The sequence below is a fragment of the Pleurodeles waltl genome, chromosome 4_2 (genome assembly GCF_031143425.1).
Source record: "Pleurodeles waltl isolate 20211129_DDA chromosome 4_2, aPleWal1.hap1.20221129, whole genome shotgun sequence".
Classification (NCBI taxonomy): Eukaryota; Metazoa; Chordata; class Amphibia; order Caudata; family Salamandridae; genus Pleurodeles; species Pleurodeles waltl.
The window spans coordinates 812162132-812180913 of record NC_090443.1 but is presented as its reverse complement, the minus strand read 5'-3'; the positions used below and the strand labels follow the sequence as shown (position 1 = coordinate 812180913).

At 43.7% G+C, this 18782-nt stretch overlaps 1 protein-coding gene across 3 annotated transcripts in view; it reads left to right on the top strand.

Annotated features, from left to right (window-relative positions):
* The window catches only part of PDE4B (phosphodiesterase 4B), a 1531620-nt gene that overhangs the window by 1485862 nt on the left and 26976 nt on the right, over window positions 1-18782 (top strand). The gene's annotated exons all lie outside the window — the stretch shown is intronic.

The window sequence follows — 18782 nt, the reverse complement described above, 5'->3', positions numbered from 1 at the left end:
TGCCCCTCAGCACCAAAGGTTGCTCCAGGGTTGAGAAGAGGGGCACGGGCCAATTCAGGGCGGGGACGAATATTACTCCGAATAAATGTGCATCCTCACACGGGGTTTTGTGATTGGGATTATGCCTTTCACTGGATGGCTTCTTCTGGTTGTCAGCACAGAAGTATTAGTCTGAGTTAAGTGGGTACGTTTCGTGACTAAGGGCTGAAACCTCTGCACCCGCACTTCCGGTGTGCTGGTCTGTTTTGTTTCAGCAGCAGCTTCTTCTCTGGCAAGTTGCACGCTTCCTCCAGTAACAGCTGGATTTCATGGCCCCCTACTCCGCCCCCGTGAGTTGACGTGTTCGACAACCACTGTGCGGACGAGAGTTTCTCACAGCATCCTTCTGAGCCTTTCCTTTTAGCGTCCTTGAGCACTAGAATGTGGGAACCTCTACAGCCACAAGACGAGGCTAACTGCGCCGCATGGATGTCTTTACAGTTCACAGTCGCAGCTCCAATTGAGGGACTCTGACAACGAACACAGAGGGAGAACGGCTACCCGAGCGCTATGAGAGATTTCCACACAAAACAACTTGTATACAGTAAACTGACATATGATTGACGGTTCTCCAGCTCTCATGGCCAGGGTATGACCGGTCTGTAGGGCAGTCTGACTGTACCCGAAGGGCTGCTCTGAGAAGCCAGTGTGTGGGCCTGCTTTTTGGCTGTTCGTGGCCAGTTTGTGATCTCGTGGGTCGGCTTTTAATACTGATTTTCTTGATATTAGCACAAACATTGATTGCAGCAAGCACACATGCATGCATTCTCATATGCCTTGCAAAACACCTACGCAGCTGTGTCTACAAGTTCGAAACAGCCCCGATTTGCAAATGTGGGCCACTTGTTTAGCTATGAGTTTTGCTAGTGGGGGGACGGGGGTACAAACCTATTTTCTGTCTTTGTCTGACCCTGCTCGTGGCCCTCAAGATGTGCTAAGCTGTGTATGAAGGCTTTCATTTTCACTATGGGGCCAACCTGTCTCTTAATGAGTAACATGGCAAGAATTCCGGTGTTTGGCAATGTGGCATTTTTTGATATGGGCTTTGTAGCACTGAAAAATACAGGTGCTATGGTAAACCAGTTGAATCAGCTGCATTCTCGTTGTCATCACCAGGAAAACAATTGAGGCTGGTCTTGGTGAGATTCGAGCCACGACCTTCTGTTTACGCATCCCTCGTAGCTCCCTGAGCAGTCTTATCAGGTGTTAGCCGTTCAGATAACATCTAGATCATATCATGCGTTAATTCTTCCAGTGTAGATAAGCTGTGAGTCTATTGTGACTAGAACTTCACACAGCCTAACCCAAGGATTGTACACATGCCATCAACTCTGCTGCCCATCTCGACAGCTGTTCACCCGGGATCATGGAACTAGTGCATTATGTGGGTATGAACAATTTTAGTGAGGGATGTGCACTTTTTTTCAGTCATTGTCAGTTAAAAAATTGGGATAATATGAGATTTTGTAACTTTAAGCATTACCTTGTCTATCAAGTGACACAACCATGCATAAAGTGGCATTGTGGATTGCCATGTGTTTTTCCTGTTGTTTTCGGTTTTTGTACTCGTACAGTCTCGCTGTTTTATGGCAATAAGCATATTAAACGAGATTCCAGTAGTTAAATGTCCATCTTAATATGAATGTGCTGCAGTTGGTTTATAGATATTCTGCAGAACGTATAACAGATGTAGAGTTAGTGCACATCTTTGCCAGCGCGTAGTTTCCCTGGACGCATGGAGGATGGGGTCAGTGGACCTCGTGGCCACTGAGCTGTTCACATGGATGGATGCAGAATAGGGTCAGTGCACCTCCTTGCCAAAGCGCAGTTCACCTAGATGCATGGAGGGTAGGGTCGGTGGACCTCCATGCCAGCGCGCACTTCACCGGGATGCATGCAGGCTAGGGTCAGTGCACCTCCTGGCCAGCGCGCAGTTCACCTAGATGCATGGAAGATAGGGTCAGTGGACCTCCATGCCAGCACGCAGTTCACCTGGATGCATGCAGGGTAGGGTCAGTGCGCCTCATTGCCAACGCTCAGTTCATTTGGATGCATGCAGGACAGGGTCCATGCACCTTCTTACCAGCGTGCAGTTCACCTGAATGCATGCAGGATAGGGTCAGTGCATCTCCTCACCAGTGACCAGTTTACCTGGATGCGTGCAGGATAGGACCAGTGCACCTCGTTGCCAGCATGAAGTTCACCTGGGTGCATGCTGGATAAGGTCAGTGCACCTCTTCACCAGCGTGCAGTTCAACTAGATGCATGCAGGATTGGGTCAGCGCACAGTTCACCTGGATGCATGCTGGATGCGGTCAGTGCACCCCTTGCTAGCACGGTGTTCACCTAGATGCATGCACGATAGGGTCAGCGCAGCTCCATGCCAGTGGACAGTTCACCAGGACACATGCAGTGTCGGGTCAGTGCACCTCCATACCAGCGTGCAGTTCACTTGGATGCATGCAGGTTAGGGTCAGTGCACCTCCTGGCCAGAGCGCAGTTCACCTACATACATGGAGGGTAGGGTCAGTGCACCTCCAGGTCATCGCACAGTTCACAGGGATGCATGCAGGGTGGGGTTAGTGCACCTCCTAGCCAGCGCGCAGTTCACCTACATGCATGGAGGGTTGGGTCAGTGGACCTCTGTGCCAGCGCACAATTCACCTGGGTGCATGCAGGGTAGGGTCAGTGAACCCCTTACCAGCACGTACTTCACCTAGATGCATGCAGGATAGGGTCACTGCACCTCCATGCGAGCGCACAGCTCACCTTGATGCATGCAGGCCAAGCAGGTTTTGGGAAAGTGCTCAATTTACAGAGCAGGGATTCTCTACGCTAGACGGTAAAATGAACACTTAGGGAAAAAACATAGTTAAATTAAAATGTTGATGTGAGCTCAGTTGTCAAGAATGGCTTGCACCACGCAGTTAGTCTCACAACTGTTTTGGATGCAGAATAGACTACCACCATGGATCTCAGATCAGTTTAGGAGTAGCTCACTTTATAGTGCCGCTTGACAAACGCAAGTTTCTGAATTTCAAGTTAAAATATTGTCTTTTTTTTCAGAATTGAAAACACTAGCCTCAAAAACTGAATCTCTGCTACACCTAAAGGCACTGATGCTCATTATAACTTCCAGGGTTTTTGGCATGAACAAATGCTGTCTGGTGTTCTAGAGCAACAGCTTTGTACACACTTACTGAAAAATCGATAACAATGAAGATATAAATGCAGTTAATACATGTAGGTGTGATCAAAAGAAGTATAACGATGGATAGCACAGCAGAGCAAGCATCGAACCATGTTGTGTCTAGAGCACTGCAATGGGCCAAGTGCCAACAGGCTATGTGCAGCTCTGCACAACCTCCTCATCAGAACACAAGTCTGTTCATCTGCCAGCCCAGAATCGTGCCCACGTCTACGTGATGTTTCCCTTGGTTGGTGCCAAGCTGTTTAGTCTCTTCCTTACTTTACGGCCACTTCCTTTATTTCAACTGGCACTCAAGAATCACTGCGTCTCCCAAAGGCCGGATTGTTGATCCGCTCTGCAGCTGGCGAGACAAAGAGACTTCCAATCCTTTTGTCTTGCAAGCCAACTTAAGTAACTTATGATTCATGGAGCCATGTGCATCAGTTCCTGATTAGTGTGCCGGTATTCCCCCTGTAGCCATCCTTCACGGCTTAGAAGCAGATTACGGAAACACAAAGCCATTGAAGAAGTCTTCAAGTGGCTAAGAGCGCGCAGCCCGTGCCTTGACTTGCACCCCTCCACCCAAACCCCCGATTGTCAATTGTGATTGGCTCATAATTATTACTAAACACTGATATGTTCGAATTTCTAACAGCAAATCATCACAGCTAAGGCACTGCAGTTAGAAGGGTCTTCAGTAACCCATCTATGAGCATGCAGCATCCTGTGGCAACATTACTGAAATAGCAGAAGGCAGTAACCCATCCATGAGCATGCAACATCCCACCAACACTATTCACATACCAGAAGGCAGTAACCCATCCATGAGCATGCAGCATCCTGCCAACACTATTCAAATACCAGAAGGCAGTAACCCATCTATGAGCATGCAGCATCCCGCCAACACTATTCAAATACCAGAAGGCAGTAACCCATCTATGAGCATGCAGCATCCCGCCAACTCTATTCAAATACCAGAAGGCAGTAACCCATCCATGAGCATGCAGCATCCTGTGGCAACATTACTGAAATAGCAGAAGGCAGTAACCCATCCATGAGCATGCAACATCCCACCAACACTATTCACATACCAGAAGGCAGTAACCCATCCATGAGCATGCAGCATCCCGCCAACACTATTCAAATACCAGAAGGCAGTAACCCACCCATGAGCATGCAGCATCCCGCCAACATGCAGCATTCTATGGCAACACTATTGAAATACCAGATGGCAACTATTAAACTCTCTAATGAACTTAAACTTTATATGGCAGGGGACGTACAACCCCATATGGAACAATAATGTTTTCATTGGTTTCACCTGTGATAGCAATTGGTAATAACCAACGGCAGTACGATAGGGAAACATTTCCTGATATCAGAATCCACAGTGCCAATTTATCACATGTTTTCTAATTATCTGTAGAGGTCAAAACATTACTGCAGGTAATATTTGCATTATAATCGGTAATCCCCTAGGCCAGTGTTTCCCAAAGTGTGCGCCGTGGCTCCCTGGTGCGCCATCAGAACTCACCAGGGGCGCCGCACACTTCTAGGGAACACTGAAATGCTTCCATTTTCAGACTACCGTAGGGCCTCATTCTAAAAATACATCACATTTAGAATGGAGCTATACAGGAGTATGAAAACGAAAGAATCACAGTGGAAATAAATCGAACTTGTTGGGGTTTTGCATTGTTATGTTGTAAGTTGTAAAACCCATCAAGTTTGACTTGTTTCCACTGAGAGTCTCTTGGTACTACTAACAAAGCTGCATGGTAGTATGGCAGAGAAAGACTTGCAGTGGAAACAACCAAAGTTGATGGATTTTACAATAGACATGGTGACATTGCAAAAACCTAACAAGTTTGATTTATCTGCACTGCAATTTTTTCTGTTTCATACTACTGTACGGCTCCATTCTAAAGACAAGTTACGTTTAGAATGCAGCCCAACAGTAGTATGAAAAAGAAAGAATCACAGTGGAAATAAATCAGACTTGTTAGGGTTTTGCAGTGTTACATAGTAAATTGTAAAACCCATCAAGTTTGATTTGTTTCCACTCAGTGTTTAATTATTTATAAATAAAAACATACCTGAAAGCTATCCTCTGAAACATGTGGCTGCTGCAGTTAAATATGCATGCACAGAACATTGAGGCAGCAGTAATCCTAAAGCCATTTTGGGCCTCTTTAATCCATTTACAGCCTCTCTCTGCCCCTCCAGTTCACTCTTGCATCTTTCTCCTAATGTGGAGCTTTTCCGTCCTTCTCTTCCTTCATCTTTCCCATATGTGTCTTTGCTCACAGTAAATGTCTGATGCAGAAAACTAAGGCCCATATTTATGAAACGTTTGTGCCACATTTGCGTCATTTTTTTATGCAAAAGCAGCGCAAACTCACAAAATATAATAAAGCTCTCCTTTGAAACAAGCGGCTGCTGCATTTAAATGTGCGAGCCTTCTCTGGCCTCTTTAATCCATTTACAGCCACTCCCTACTCCTTCAGCTCACTCATGCAGCTTTCTACTTTCTCCCTTTGTGATGCTTTTTAGTTTTTCTCCTCCTCCATGTTTCCCATATGTATCTTTTGCTCTTACTAAATGTCTGATGCAGAAAACCGGAAACCACCTGCTCAAATTAAGCCCTGCGGAAAGCGTTGGCTCAAATTAAGCACTGTTAGCACTGCGATTCTTTCTCTTTCATACTACCATACGGCTCCATTCTAAAAATGTTATGTTTGGAATAGAGCCGTATGGTAGTATGAAAAAGAAAGAATCACAGTGCAAAATTCAAATTTATTAGGGTTTTGTAATACGCATTTGCAGCCCTGAGTAATCCATGTGGGAATGCCATGTGGGGATGTTATGGAAGCCACAGCTGTCAGCGTCTGGAGTGGTTTGGACCAGCACATGACGTCTTGCCTAATAAATAAAGAGCATGTCCCTTTAGGCAGGGTCAGGCCCAATCAGGACAATGATAGAGTGTTACTTCTGTCCGTGTTCTGCAGCTACTCAAGAAAAGAGGGTTATCATGAAATTACTAAAATGTCAACATTTAAGAGGAAAGCAGGAGATTAAAAAAAAAGAATCTGGAGAATGTATTTCTCCCCTTGAGGCCTGAATCAGGTCTATTGTCATATATGGGACTTCCAAGTGTGGTGCTGGAGGATCTGAGATCAAAAATGCTAATGTGCTTTTTTTTTTTTTTTTAACTTGCCAGGAACAAGGAGAAAGCGTTATGGCAGGCAGAAAGAGCGTGACAAAAATGTTGTGCAGTGGCCTGCAGCAGCAGATTACTGGCAGTGCATACTCCAAGTCACTAAAGACAAGTCCCTATCGCAGGAGCCCTTTAACGGCTTCAGCCCAATTATTTTTTAGGAAGAAAAATGGAAGTGCTCCCGAATCCTGGCTTACATCCCCCCACCCGTCAAAAGTGACATGACAGGGAGCCACAGGCAATGGCCAATCGGTGAAGGGAGCCCCGGGTCGAAAAAGTTTGGGAACCACTGCCCTAGGCTAAAAAAAACTACTGCCCAAAAAATTGGAAAACATTATACTAAATAAGTTCTGCTCTGAGATTAATTTTAAATGGTGAAACTCTTAACCAGAGCCTGCAGTGCCCCTCGTGAGTTATGTGTGGTCGTTAAAGAATCAGGTCATGGTGGGCAGCGGAGTTTCTTCTGCTGAAGTGGCCTTTTATCCCTTTCCCTGAATTCTAGACATGTTGTAGTGTTTTTCCAACAGTGGTGGGCCCGTGGCCTGCTGGCATAATTAATTTCGCTCTTACATAACTTGGATAATGTTTTTTTCTTCCAGCTGACTTTTACCCCGGTGTCCCTGGTGGTAATTGTAATCAGCAGTATCCCCCAGTGGCTGTAATATTTCATGCTACGCCTCATGAAGGGACTCATACGTGCAATGTGTCGAGTTCACAGTCCGATCCAACTTTAATCTGGGTAGAGAAGTAATTGACCACCATCGGTATTTTGTGTATTTGGGCTCATATGGTTTACTCATTACATTTGGACCTTTTTTTTTATTGTTTATTAAAGTCTCAGACGCAGAGTGTGTGGTTGTGTCTGTTCTTGCGTGTGCATGCGTGCATTCATGTGGTCCATTGCTAGGTTTCGGTAACCTGTGGGTGAAGTTCAGCAGTTGTTTCTTCCCAACTGTTGCAGTTTCTTCTCTTTTTAGTGTCAAGCACGTAAAAACCAAAGCCGTCCTAGGCGACTTCAGACGGAATTCAAGTGTGTTTTGCTGGGAAGACATTAAGTTGTAGGGAGGGCGTTGGCGGGGCGCGTGGGCCAGGATTGTTTGCTTCTCTCTTATATAACTTTCTGGGTTGAGGTATCTGCGTGCCCGCCTGCGTGTTTCACGCTCGTGCTGACGTCATTAGCCGCCCGAATAAGCCACAAAAGGGCACGATCATAGGAACCACACAACATTTTGTGCCTTGGGAGACACAAGTGTTACCTCCGCAGCCTCCGAAGTCTGGAACAATGCCTTTGATTTTAATGTTCAAAGAGCACATCTTTAGTTGTAGCAAGAAATGAAGTCATTTAATACAAGTGCAAAGCGTTTTCACTAGGCAACAGTTCTGATTTTCAGGTTTGCAGCGTACAGTCAATTATTTCATCTAGAAGTGAATGTTTTTTAAATGTAATTTTTTTACAATTTTACAGCTTTTTACAGAACCCTCCGACGAAGGGGTTACTTCTGGTATTAAGGCTGTAGACAGGGCAACTATTGTAGTTAGCAATCGAAACTGACAATGAATTATGCTCTCACGAAAAGCTCCTTTTAAACATGTTGGCGGATGTTGCTCCAAACAATCTTAGCTAATACTTCTTACTCTCGGTTCTTGCGCAGGTAAGTTCCTCCAGGGTGGGACTTGGTGGAATTTGTGCTTACCAACCTACGTAGTAGGAGTCAAGACGTGAGCAAAATTGGGTGCAAAACTGGTCTCTGTATGTTATTCCTCATTGTTCACCAAAAAACTAGAGATCGGGCGCAAAAACACAACCAATATTATGTACAAGTTGCACTTAGACTAGGGTATTTTTGCACCCGTACTACCAGGAAACCACAAATGAGGCCAACGGAGTTTATTTTTGTGTCAGTATTACAGCATGCTAAATTGGAATAAATGCATCGAGCAGCTGTGGTGCTTTGTTTGTGGCTTTTGACATTGCTATATCATTTTTTCTAGCTCAACGATATTATTTTCTGCATCTCTCTTAAAGGCTAACAGTGAAGGGTTTTTTGTAGATGGAGCCTACTTGTAATAAATGCAGTTGGCTATGAACTTGTGGGCTTTGTTTTTACTAGCACACTTTGCAATGGAGGGGAGGTCTCAAAAAGCACGATCCATTTTTTAAAAGACCCATGTGTTTAAATGCGGCGAACGAGGGGGGTATTTCCTTATGGAGAAGAGAAAAGCACCATACCAGCTTCAGTGCCATCGTCCAATGTCTCACCTGACTCTAGAATGAAGTTTCACCCATTGTTTTTAGGATCTCCCCAATTGTTAGTTTTTTTGGAAAGGGTCTGTTTAGCAGTGAAATCGTAAATGTATTTGCTAAAACGATAATTTATTTACACAACTGTAATTGGCAGTATAGGCACCTGTCAATGGATCGATTCTAAAAATCTGTGCTTCTAGTGAATGTAATATCGGTGACTGATGATCTTAAGTTTCTGCATGTTCCAAGATGATCCAAGATCCGTATCCAAGACATCGCTGCATAGAACAAACAGGAGCTCCGAGGAAGACAGAATCCATAGGGACCTTGGAAGGATGGAGCAGCTGCACTCCATTTCCGATTCTTCCTCCCAATACAATTGATGCAGCTTGTTGTTCTCGCCAATTTCTCCCCAGGGAAGCAAAAGTCTTCCTGTTGGCCTAAGTTCACCAATTACCATTGCTAACAATCTCTGCCAGGTGGGAACACATGTTTCTGATAAACACCTTTGTTCTTTTAGTTTGCCTAAAATACATACATCACTACTATGTTATGCTGGATTATGCATAATGGAAGACTTTACCCATGGGACCTGTTTTAAGGCAATACAGCACTTACGCAGCACTTAATTTCTTGTAAGCAGCTCTTGGGATGAGGTCATACATGAAGTCATTAATGGTACACTCACTGATTTGAGAATTAGATATTGTGTGATGACAACTCATGACTTCCTTCAATATTTCCTGAGGGGATGTAAACTTTATGCTAATGCTGATCTAATTTCATTAAAGAAAAATGGACGGCAAATGCATTTATGTTAAGTTTTGCATGCCCTTTTTTGCTGCGAATATTAGCGTAACATGTCTTTAGTTTTTATGCGATTTATGCATCATGCTTCAGGTCAGGCTTTGTCTGTGTTATTTGCGTTTGTATGAATATTGAATCTTCGTGCTAGTGCGAATGAGGCTCATAAATTATTTTATGCTGGTTGAAGGAGGGCCTTCTAATGAAAACTCTTACAATAATAGGTACTAAACCGAGTTAGTGAGTGATATGTATAGTGCTAGCATGCCAAAAAATGCCCCTTTGTACTTGTACTTAAAATGTTACTGTAAGTCACAAAGAAGGCTGGATGAAACTTAGCAAAATTACAAAGGGAGAAAGTAGCAGTCAAACTGGCTTACACATAACGATGCTTTCAAAACTGAGCGTGGAACCTTCTTGCAGGGGTACTTGGTGGGAGCAATCGTTACCAAATATCAGAAAGGCCAGATATTAGCATGTGGCACCACTGGCTCATATGTGTGATTAGCCACCTGAAACCCAAATATTGTGGTATTTTACTCCCAAACCAGGGGCAGTGGATGACAGAGCCTTAAAGGCGATGTGCCTGAGCCAGACTGATGTGCTTGCACCAGAGTAGTCTGAGACAGTGACAACTGCTACCTCAGCTAGTCGGCACATGGAAGTTATCAACGAAGGAGTTGTAGATCTTGTACTTTAGAAAATGCTGAAAGTAGTGCATACATGGATTGTCTGAACTGAGAATGAGCCAGTACTTACTTTGAGTCGGTGTTTGCTGGTGGGGCTGACCAGCACACTATTTTTTGGCGGGTGGGGACTTATTTTTTATCATCGGGCTTGACTAACACCAAAAGAGAGAAGATAGCAATAGGGGAAAGACGAAGGACGAGAAAAAAGAAAAACAGTGACAAAGGGAGGCAGTAAGGATGAAAGGGAACCTGTAAAACTGAGATACAGAGGCAGGGGCAGCATGTTGGTGGAAAAAGCTGTGTGGGGTGAAATAAAGACCAGGCGGCATGGTTAGTTGGCTACCTTGTTAAGTTATGTTATGTGATTTGTAGAGGGCACGATCACCCTGGAGGTTATCATGGCGCTTAGCCGGTGTGCATTTGGCCAAACCTGTGGCCTAGTGGAACTATTGGAAAAGCCAGGTCTTCTGCTTCTTGCAGAATTTAAGAAGGGAGGAGGAGGCTCTTATGTGTACTGGCTGAACCTTCTGTGCTCCAGGAACGATGTAGGAGAAGTCTCAACCGTCCTATCTGGTTTTCCTATGTTTAGGATGTGTGCAATTAGGACTCTGGACAAGAAGACATGTCTCAAAGGTTTGTGGAAGCAGGCAGCAGTGCTGGAGGGTTTCTAATAAAGATTTGAGTCCTGCAGCTTATTCTTTTACAGATTAAGCACCTGAAGGAGCATCCACTAAAGCAGGGTTTCTTTAAGGGTATTCCAACTATCTCATAGCTTGAAGATGAACTAACATCATGGTAGTGATAATAGGACCCAAATCTTTCATTTGGAAACTGAAGTTCCTGGTTGGTAATCTCTATGGCTGATATAAACAATATTCACAACTGAAAAATCCTATATCGGTGAGCAAAACGGGTAGTAGCAAAATAAACTATTTAATTGCGATAAAAGTCTCAAACCAGTCACACATATGATTATGTGTAATAATGCAGAAGCATGGTTTGTCAACATATGAAAATATCGTAAACATACATGTTCCATTAATTTCCAGTTTTCTTTTTTTTCCTACACATTTTTTTATACTTGACACAACGTAGTACATTAGTTAATTGTAATCAAGGAGAGCTGGTGATGGAGGAAGGTAGGGAGGAAGAGACGCAAAAATAGAGAAGCAAAGAGAAAGAGTGGGAGGCAAAGCAGCGGAGTGATAATGAGTGTGTGTTTTGGAGAGAGACAGAAAAAATAACTAAGAGAATGGGATTCAGCTGAGCGAGAATGGGCACAGAAGACAGAGAAAGTCAGAGAACTAAATAATTACAAAGGGGCCTATTGACAATATAAATTAGTGCTCCTCTAGGAGTCTTTTATGGATTCTTCAGTGTCATTGTAAATTAGCCTCAAAACATCTTGAATGGGGCAAGAATTGCACAATTCATTTAACATTCATGCACAATTAGTACACATCGAAAGGGCTGAACCCTCTTTGCAGTTTTAATAATACGGCTAATTCATTTTGGGGCCGTTTCAGAAAGCCAGGCAAAAGCATTTAAGAGAAGTGCTGCAATACTACTTGCCATACTCAAAGGTTCTCCTGAATTGACCTGAGAGTTTGTGCACGTGCTGTACATCTCCTCCTGTAGGTGTATGTTGAGGGCACTGACATTGCACAAGTGCATTTATGGGTAAATAATTATACAGAAACTGCAGCTTATTAAATAAAACAGAGTAACTGCACGTATTGCTTAGCTAAGGAATGTATGGGTGATACTTTTGATGCCAGGATCAGCGCGTTTAACAATCAGATGTAGGCGTTCATGTGCACTGTACAGATAGACACGTGCACCAGCCATTATTACACAATAGAGTTACTTATTTGTGCTGGGTGCAGCACACGTGAATCTCTCCTTTCTCAAAGACCCGCCCGATTCTCGGTAACAAAGAATCATTTGCCCTCGTGTTGTTCTGAGTGAACAAAGACATCACGTAGGGAGCAAAATTCACTTTTCTTCCGTCTTTAATTTGCATAGATATTCGCTTTAGTGGTGTTTTCCCCTCCAGGTGTGTTACCTTTGTTGCACTGTGTTCATATGTTGGACGTGTGGGGCATAACGTGCTTTTCTCTGCCACTCCCTGGAAATTTTGGAGAATGAACACATCGACTTCACGTTCAGCCGCATTTTCAGGCTGATTGAGTTAAAGGCCTTTTGTCAGCCATTGGGCGTTTGACAGGTCTGTAATCCTTGCCAAGAAAAACTGAAAACCCAACAATATCTAAGCGCATACCTTAATGTTATCAAAGAAAGCGGTGTGAGTTTGCTGCACCACCATCAGGGGGCGTCGCTGTGCTGTCTTGTTGACCTCCAGATTGCACAAAACTGCCGTTTTGCGGAGAACATTTGAGGTCACGTTGGCTCAAGAAATCGCGGTTATATATCTGAGTCTCACCTTCCCTCTGCTATATATACCCTCTGAGAGGCATCACACACTGAGCCACGTTACTGTCAGGCTGCAGTACGCAAACTCTGTCAGGGAAACTTCTAAAGGTGAAGGTATGGCCTTGTCCATTTAGCTCAATTTTGGGTATTTGATAGTGTTTTAAAAAAGAAAGGTGCATTTTCTGTTGCCACTGTTGCCCTCATGCTGAAAAATATGGCATGCCCACTTGACCTCAATTAGTTGCAAAAACTCAGATTTCATTAAAACAAACATTGAGCGCATTTGATACCTCTGGCTCTCCAAGACACCTGCTACTTTTAGGTGCACATATTCATGCCACGAGACTAACTTAGGTAAGTTCAGTGCCATGAACATTTATTATTACAGTGCAAAGGTCACATTCCCTGGTATTACAATGGTAGAACGAAGTTGACATGATAAAACATGGTTTACTGCCTCAAAGAGTGTACATTACAATTTACACAGGAAACAAATCTCCTAAAAGATTTCTTCGGTGTAATTTCACCTCACTACACAAATTTAACCCTTTGCATCTTGTTTTTGGTTACATATTTTTTTATAGAACAAATACACATGAAATATGTCAAGGCAGAAACTACATATACAGAAGTGTATTATGTAATCTGCTATTTTTTACCTTTGTTGAGGGAGAGAAGGGGGCATCATGTCCCTATTCGAGGTTTAACGCTTGTGAGTCATGGCCCTTCTCCGCAAGCAAGTGGGAAAGGGCCATGGCTCACAAGGTGGTCATAAATAGCATGTTATCCTCTGCACAACAACTTAATATATACTATGTAAATGCATATATGTATATACATATACATGTGCACTTTCTACGTATACATATTCATATGTGTGTGTGCAAATATGTATACATATATTCACTTTAAAAAAACAAAAGTTACAGGGACGTTATAGTTAGGCTCACATTTTAAACGTACAAAACCATAGAAATTCACTTGTTAGAGTTATCTCAGGTAACTATAATTTGTGCCCTAAGGTAACTGTAACTCGCACCATCACCATGCACAGTTTTTTGTCAAAACTGTTACTGCAAATACTGTATTAATGTTATGAAAGAAGTCACGAGTGCCGTACTTTGTGGGGTAATTAGCAGTGCATGGCGAGGCCTTAAGTTATAGCCAGTGGTTCAGACTGTAGTCATTTTCAAAGGTGCCATGGGAATTAACATGGGCAGCGCAACTTTTTTGACCCCTCCCCTTTTTTTTGGCCCCTACTTGACAGATCACCCCGAAACTTTCAGTGCACGACAAGAATCACCAGGGCACTTTTATTTGAAAAGTTTGTGATGATTAGTCAAACTGTGCCAAAGATATAGGCAAGTCAAAAAACGTATTTTCTATGGAAACATGTTCCTAACTATAACTGCCTTATGGCGACTGCTACTAGGTAATATATATATATATATATATATGTGTATATTTGTGATGTTCTTTTTTATCTAAAAGGTGATTTTATTTATTTGGATTGATGTTTACTGCACGTTAGCAGCACAAAAAGAAGATGAACAGAGTGATGAAACTTTTTAAACACCCACCCCAGTCACAGGTCTGGGTTAAATCCATTGTTCTTTTGCTCACCATTCCATCCTAGTTTGAACCCAGCCTTATACAAATCAGTGTTGAACCTGCTCTCCACGAAAACAGTTCAGCCTGACTAGCCTGGCCAGGTCCTCCCTGGACCGGAAACATGCATCCTGGGACTGGTTTTGGGGTATCACCCCTCATCAGTCAGGCTAGCTTAAATCCAGCGGCACAGTGAGCAAGGGACCCACGTTTGGGCATACCGTTGACCACTTAGGGTGAATATGGCGGGCAAAAAAACGATGGATTTTACCAGATCTGTGACTAGGGGCGAATGTTTGACAATGTTCAGCATCCCGTCCATCATCTTTTTTTGTGTTGCTATAGTCTACTGCACGTTTTCAGTTATTTTTAGAGTAATTGCTTTAAACACAGAATTAAAGAAACATGAGTTTTTCCACAGTAAACACTCAGTCTTAGATTAGCACAGTTGGTTGCCTGTGTGGGTAGTGTCTCCTTCTGCCAATTACATATTTCGCATGTTCCCGAAATCCCCTGAAATCCTATCAAAAGTGACCCCGAGTGTCAGAAGTAACCTTTTTTTAGGATCAGAACGGTCTCCGTGCAAATAGTGCACTTTGTGTAATGATCGTGCCTAACCATAGGGAGAACGCGCTCTCGCTCACCATCTATGGGGCTGAGCCCGCCTCGTCTGTCAGATTAATTTAGCAAGTAATTCATTACGAGCGTTTGCACATGGCTGAGTTCGGTGATCCGTGAGAAGAGCACAATGTGTGTCTCTCCTCAGGGCAAAGCCGACAAATGGCAAAATGTTCATGAAAAAGAAACAGTATCTCCACATGCGGCCTAGTGGATTGTGATCAGAAACAAACACGGGATTAAGAAGCGTGCTTTTAATTTGTAGTAGTGAAGATGCCTTTCAAGCCCTGTACCTTCAAACGACGGCAATTATATTGATGGAAAGAGATTATTGTACTAGAAAACCATAGAATGTAATGATCTGGATGGATGCTATCTGACAGTTTTGAAAACTGAACTGCCTGACATATTTTGAATGAAGGACAGATTATGGGAGTCACAAAGATCGCTTTAGTGCCTACTGGTCTAGGTAGCGTATTCCATAGCCACTGTCATTAGACTGGGCAGCCACTGCTGCTATTCAAGCAGAAAGTTATTAGTAAGATGCAGAAAAGGCTTTTGATAGAAAAAAAAATATGAACCATGTAATGACATAGTCCTATATTTTGTCCTGGGGTATTTCAGAGCCTTTCCCTGGCTGGAATGTACAAAATTCCCGTTACAGAACATGTAAATGGAAAGACTTGCGAGCTGATTCGTTCAGGTGCATATCCCATGAATGCACATGACAAAATGGACCTCATAAATTTGCGGAGGCATTCACAAGTCCCACCTGTATGCTGTGGCAGCACCAGGTCGTGAGCATAGGTGCTATATTTGCAAATTCTAGCCAGCTCCTGGGCACATATAATTGAGGTAGGCACATACAACTATTCTAACATACGTTTGGTTTCTATGTGTTACCTCGGTGGAGAATCTAAACGTCAGCAGGCTTCTGCCCCCGTCCCTCCTGCTGCAAAAAAGACCTGTGTACGTCAGTGCATTGAATTGCAGCGCTACCTCTTACCGGTAGAACTGTAACTGTGCACTCCGCTGCTCCTGGCTTATATGAGCACTAGAGAACTTGGGGCCTGTCTGCTTTGTGCATTCCCTGTGCCAGCCCTGTGTTGCTCTGAGTTGGCCAGCCTCGCCTGGTCTGTGTATTCAGGAAGCGTTTGGGAGTGGTTGGTGTCTTTGCAGCAGATGGCTAGTCCTGCATTATTCAGGCGGCCGGTGTGAGCTCATCCTTGATTGGCATGGAAAACCAGGTTAGACTAGCATGAACCTCTATTGGGCATGATCAATTCTTCCAAACACGCAGCTCATTTCCTTATTGCCAGCTTTGTTCAAGCCACCAAAAATCTAGGTTTTGGCATGTACATTAGTTTATTGTTGTCTTAGAGTTTTCATTGGTGATTTGAATAGAGTAACATGTTAGCAACAAAGTCATCTTCCTCAACTTTTTTGCACTCACTTTTCCTTCATGTAAATGTTGTTTCACCAAGATCATATGGATAGTAGAGGTGATGTTACATGCCCTGTGACGTACAGTGACACCGCGTTTCAGAAACATTGAACCTGAAAATACGGATTTCAATGTATTTTATTAAAACCTTGAGTCTGTGGTTGATAAGAGATGCAATCCAACAGGCCCTAAAAAGAGCAAACATTAAAGGCTTGCTTTTTCCTAAAAGACCAGTAGTCAGCTTGCATAAATCAATGTAATTGCAACCAGAAACGGAGGAGTCTTAAATTACACCTCTGTCTTCCCTTCGTTTTTCTTGTTTTTAAAAATGTGTATGGGACCCTACCCTTAAACACTGAGTACCCGAGTATTTATTAGCATCCAACAAATGCAGTGAGCACAAACAGCTTGCTTTGCCTTTCAATTCTTGAAGGCCAGGGCTCGCAGGTCGTCTTTTAAGTCCTCTTCATTGTTGCTGCTGCAGAGTCATCAACATTTTGGGCCTCATTACGAGTTTGGCGGTCACTAGACCACCGGACTCGTGGTGGTGGTCGGATGGCTGCCAGTGCAGCGGTCCGTTTGCCACATTACAACGAACTGGATGACCTATTAAAAGAATTGCAGGGGAACAAAAAGAAACATCATTCTCTGTAGTAAAGGAATGATTGTTTACTAACATATGCAGAAGGCAGGGCCTACTCTGGCTAGACAGCTTGTGTTTGTTTCTTAGGGTAAAGAATGATTTGACCGCTATTCAGTATTGATGTTAAGCAGTGCTTTCAATGGAAATATAGAAGTGTGGTTACTCACTATTTAGAGTGCCTTTACGCTCCTGAAAGGTAATGGAACTCTCCCATTGTATGTTTTGCAGCAGTGCTCAGAAGTGCAGGTAGTTTCCCTTTCAAATGAACAAAGTGCAGGTACCCAGTACCGGACAGTACCTGCCTTTTTAAAGTACTGACCTTAAGTCACTGAAGCATCCTTGTGCTTGGCCTTGTCCTAGTAATTCCTAAGTAACCTGTCTGCGTAATGCTCGTACCCTTGAGCTAGGTCACTGCTAGAGGCTGATGAAGACAGAGCTGAAGAGCCATAGGTCTGTGCTAGATCATTCCTAGAGGCAAGTTAAGACTCAGCTGAGGTCCCTAAGGTTCTCCTTGTTCACCACTAGAGACTACTAAGACAATGCTGAAGCCCATAGGGTTGTGATAGGTCACTGCTAGAAGAATCTGAAAACACAGATTACCTCCATCTGGATATGTAAGTCACCACCACAGGCATTTAAAGATAACGATGAAGCCCATAGATTTAAGCATGGAATGTGTCGATCTTAGACACGAGGATGCTGCTTGTGCTAAAAAGAACCAAAACCACAAGCACCACAGACAGAAGTCGCCCGCTTTTGTGTTGTTCCCATGCACTTGCACGAAATTTTTGCTGCAACTGTGTGTAATTAGCTGATGAAGCATGATAGTGTAATCTCTGGAATTTCATGTAACAAGTGTAATATAGTATTACTGAAATGTCATGAAACTATGCATACTTACATCAACGTTTTGTTTGGGTCAACACAATATTCATCTGACATGTTTGTTAGTCCAAAAACGGTGTCCCGACACACGCTTTTGTTCTGAGACAGGACAACAAGGCAGAAACAGTTTGGGATTTAGCGGCACTTTCTGAAATTTGCAATTGAAGACGAGGTGAAGGGGACTTTACTCTCTCACACGATGGAATAGTGTGCTTTTGTATTCTTAGAAAACGGCCCCAGACCAGTAGTGTTCAACTGTAAAGCACAGAGTGCGAGTATGGCTGCCGGTAAACGTGTTCAGAAATAGTTGTGATTCAGCACGTTAAGGGAAGGCAATCCTCTATTGTGGCAGCGTTCGACAGGACCCTTAACCTCGCAGGCAGAAGTGTGTACGTGCCAGGGGTGTGCAATGACTGAGGGATGCCGTGGCTGGTGAGTGATATGATTCGAAGGGAAGCCCCACAGTAGAGCCAGCAGCATGCCATGCCGTCACGTGCCGCTGTTGCCATGGCGCTGCGGGATCCCTTCCATTGGCTGCACTTGAACTCCATGCTGTAGGTTCAGCGGGATGTTACACTGCAGTGGCAGGATTCCCAGCACCCAGGCATGTTTTCCAATACAAGCACTGAAAGGGAACTGATGTCATCCCCAGCAACCAGCACTTGAATTATTCAGGGCTGGCTGGACCAGGCAGCAGGGTAGCCTCAGATGTACATACACGTGTGTGTGGGTGTTTGTGTACCTATCTGTGGGCAGCCTGTGTCTGCGTTCATGTCTCCGTGTATCCACATTCGTGGATGCGTGACGCTGTGCACGTGGTCGGCTTCGTATTCTATGTGTATCGGTATATGCGAGTGTGTTGTACTCCGTGCGTTTGAATGTTGTGTGTCTAGATGATCATCCTCTTTCGTGTGTGTTCTGTATGTGTCTATGTTTTGTGCGTGTAGCCGTGTATGCACGTGAGTGA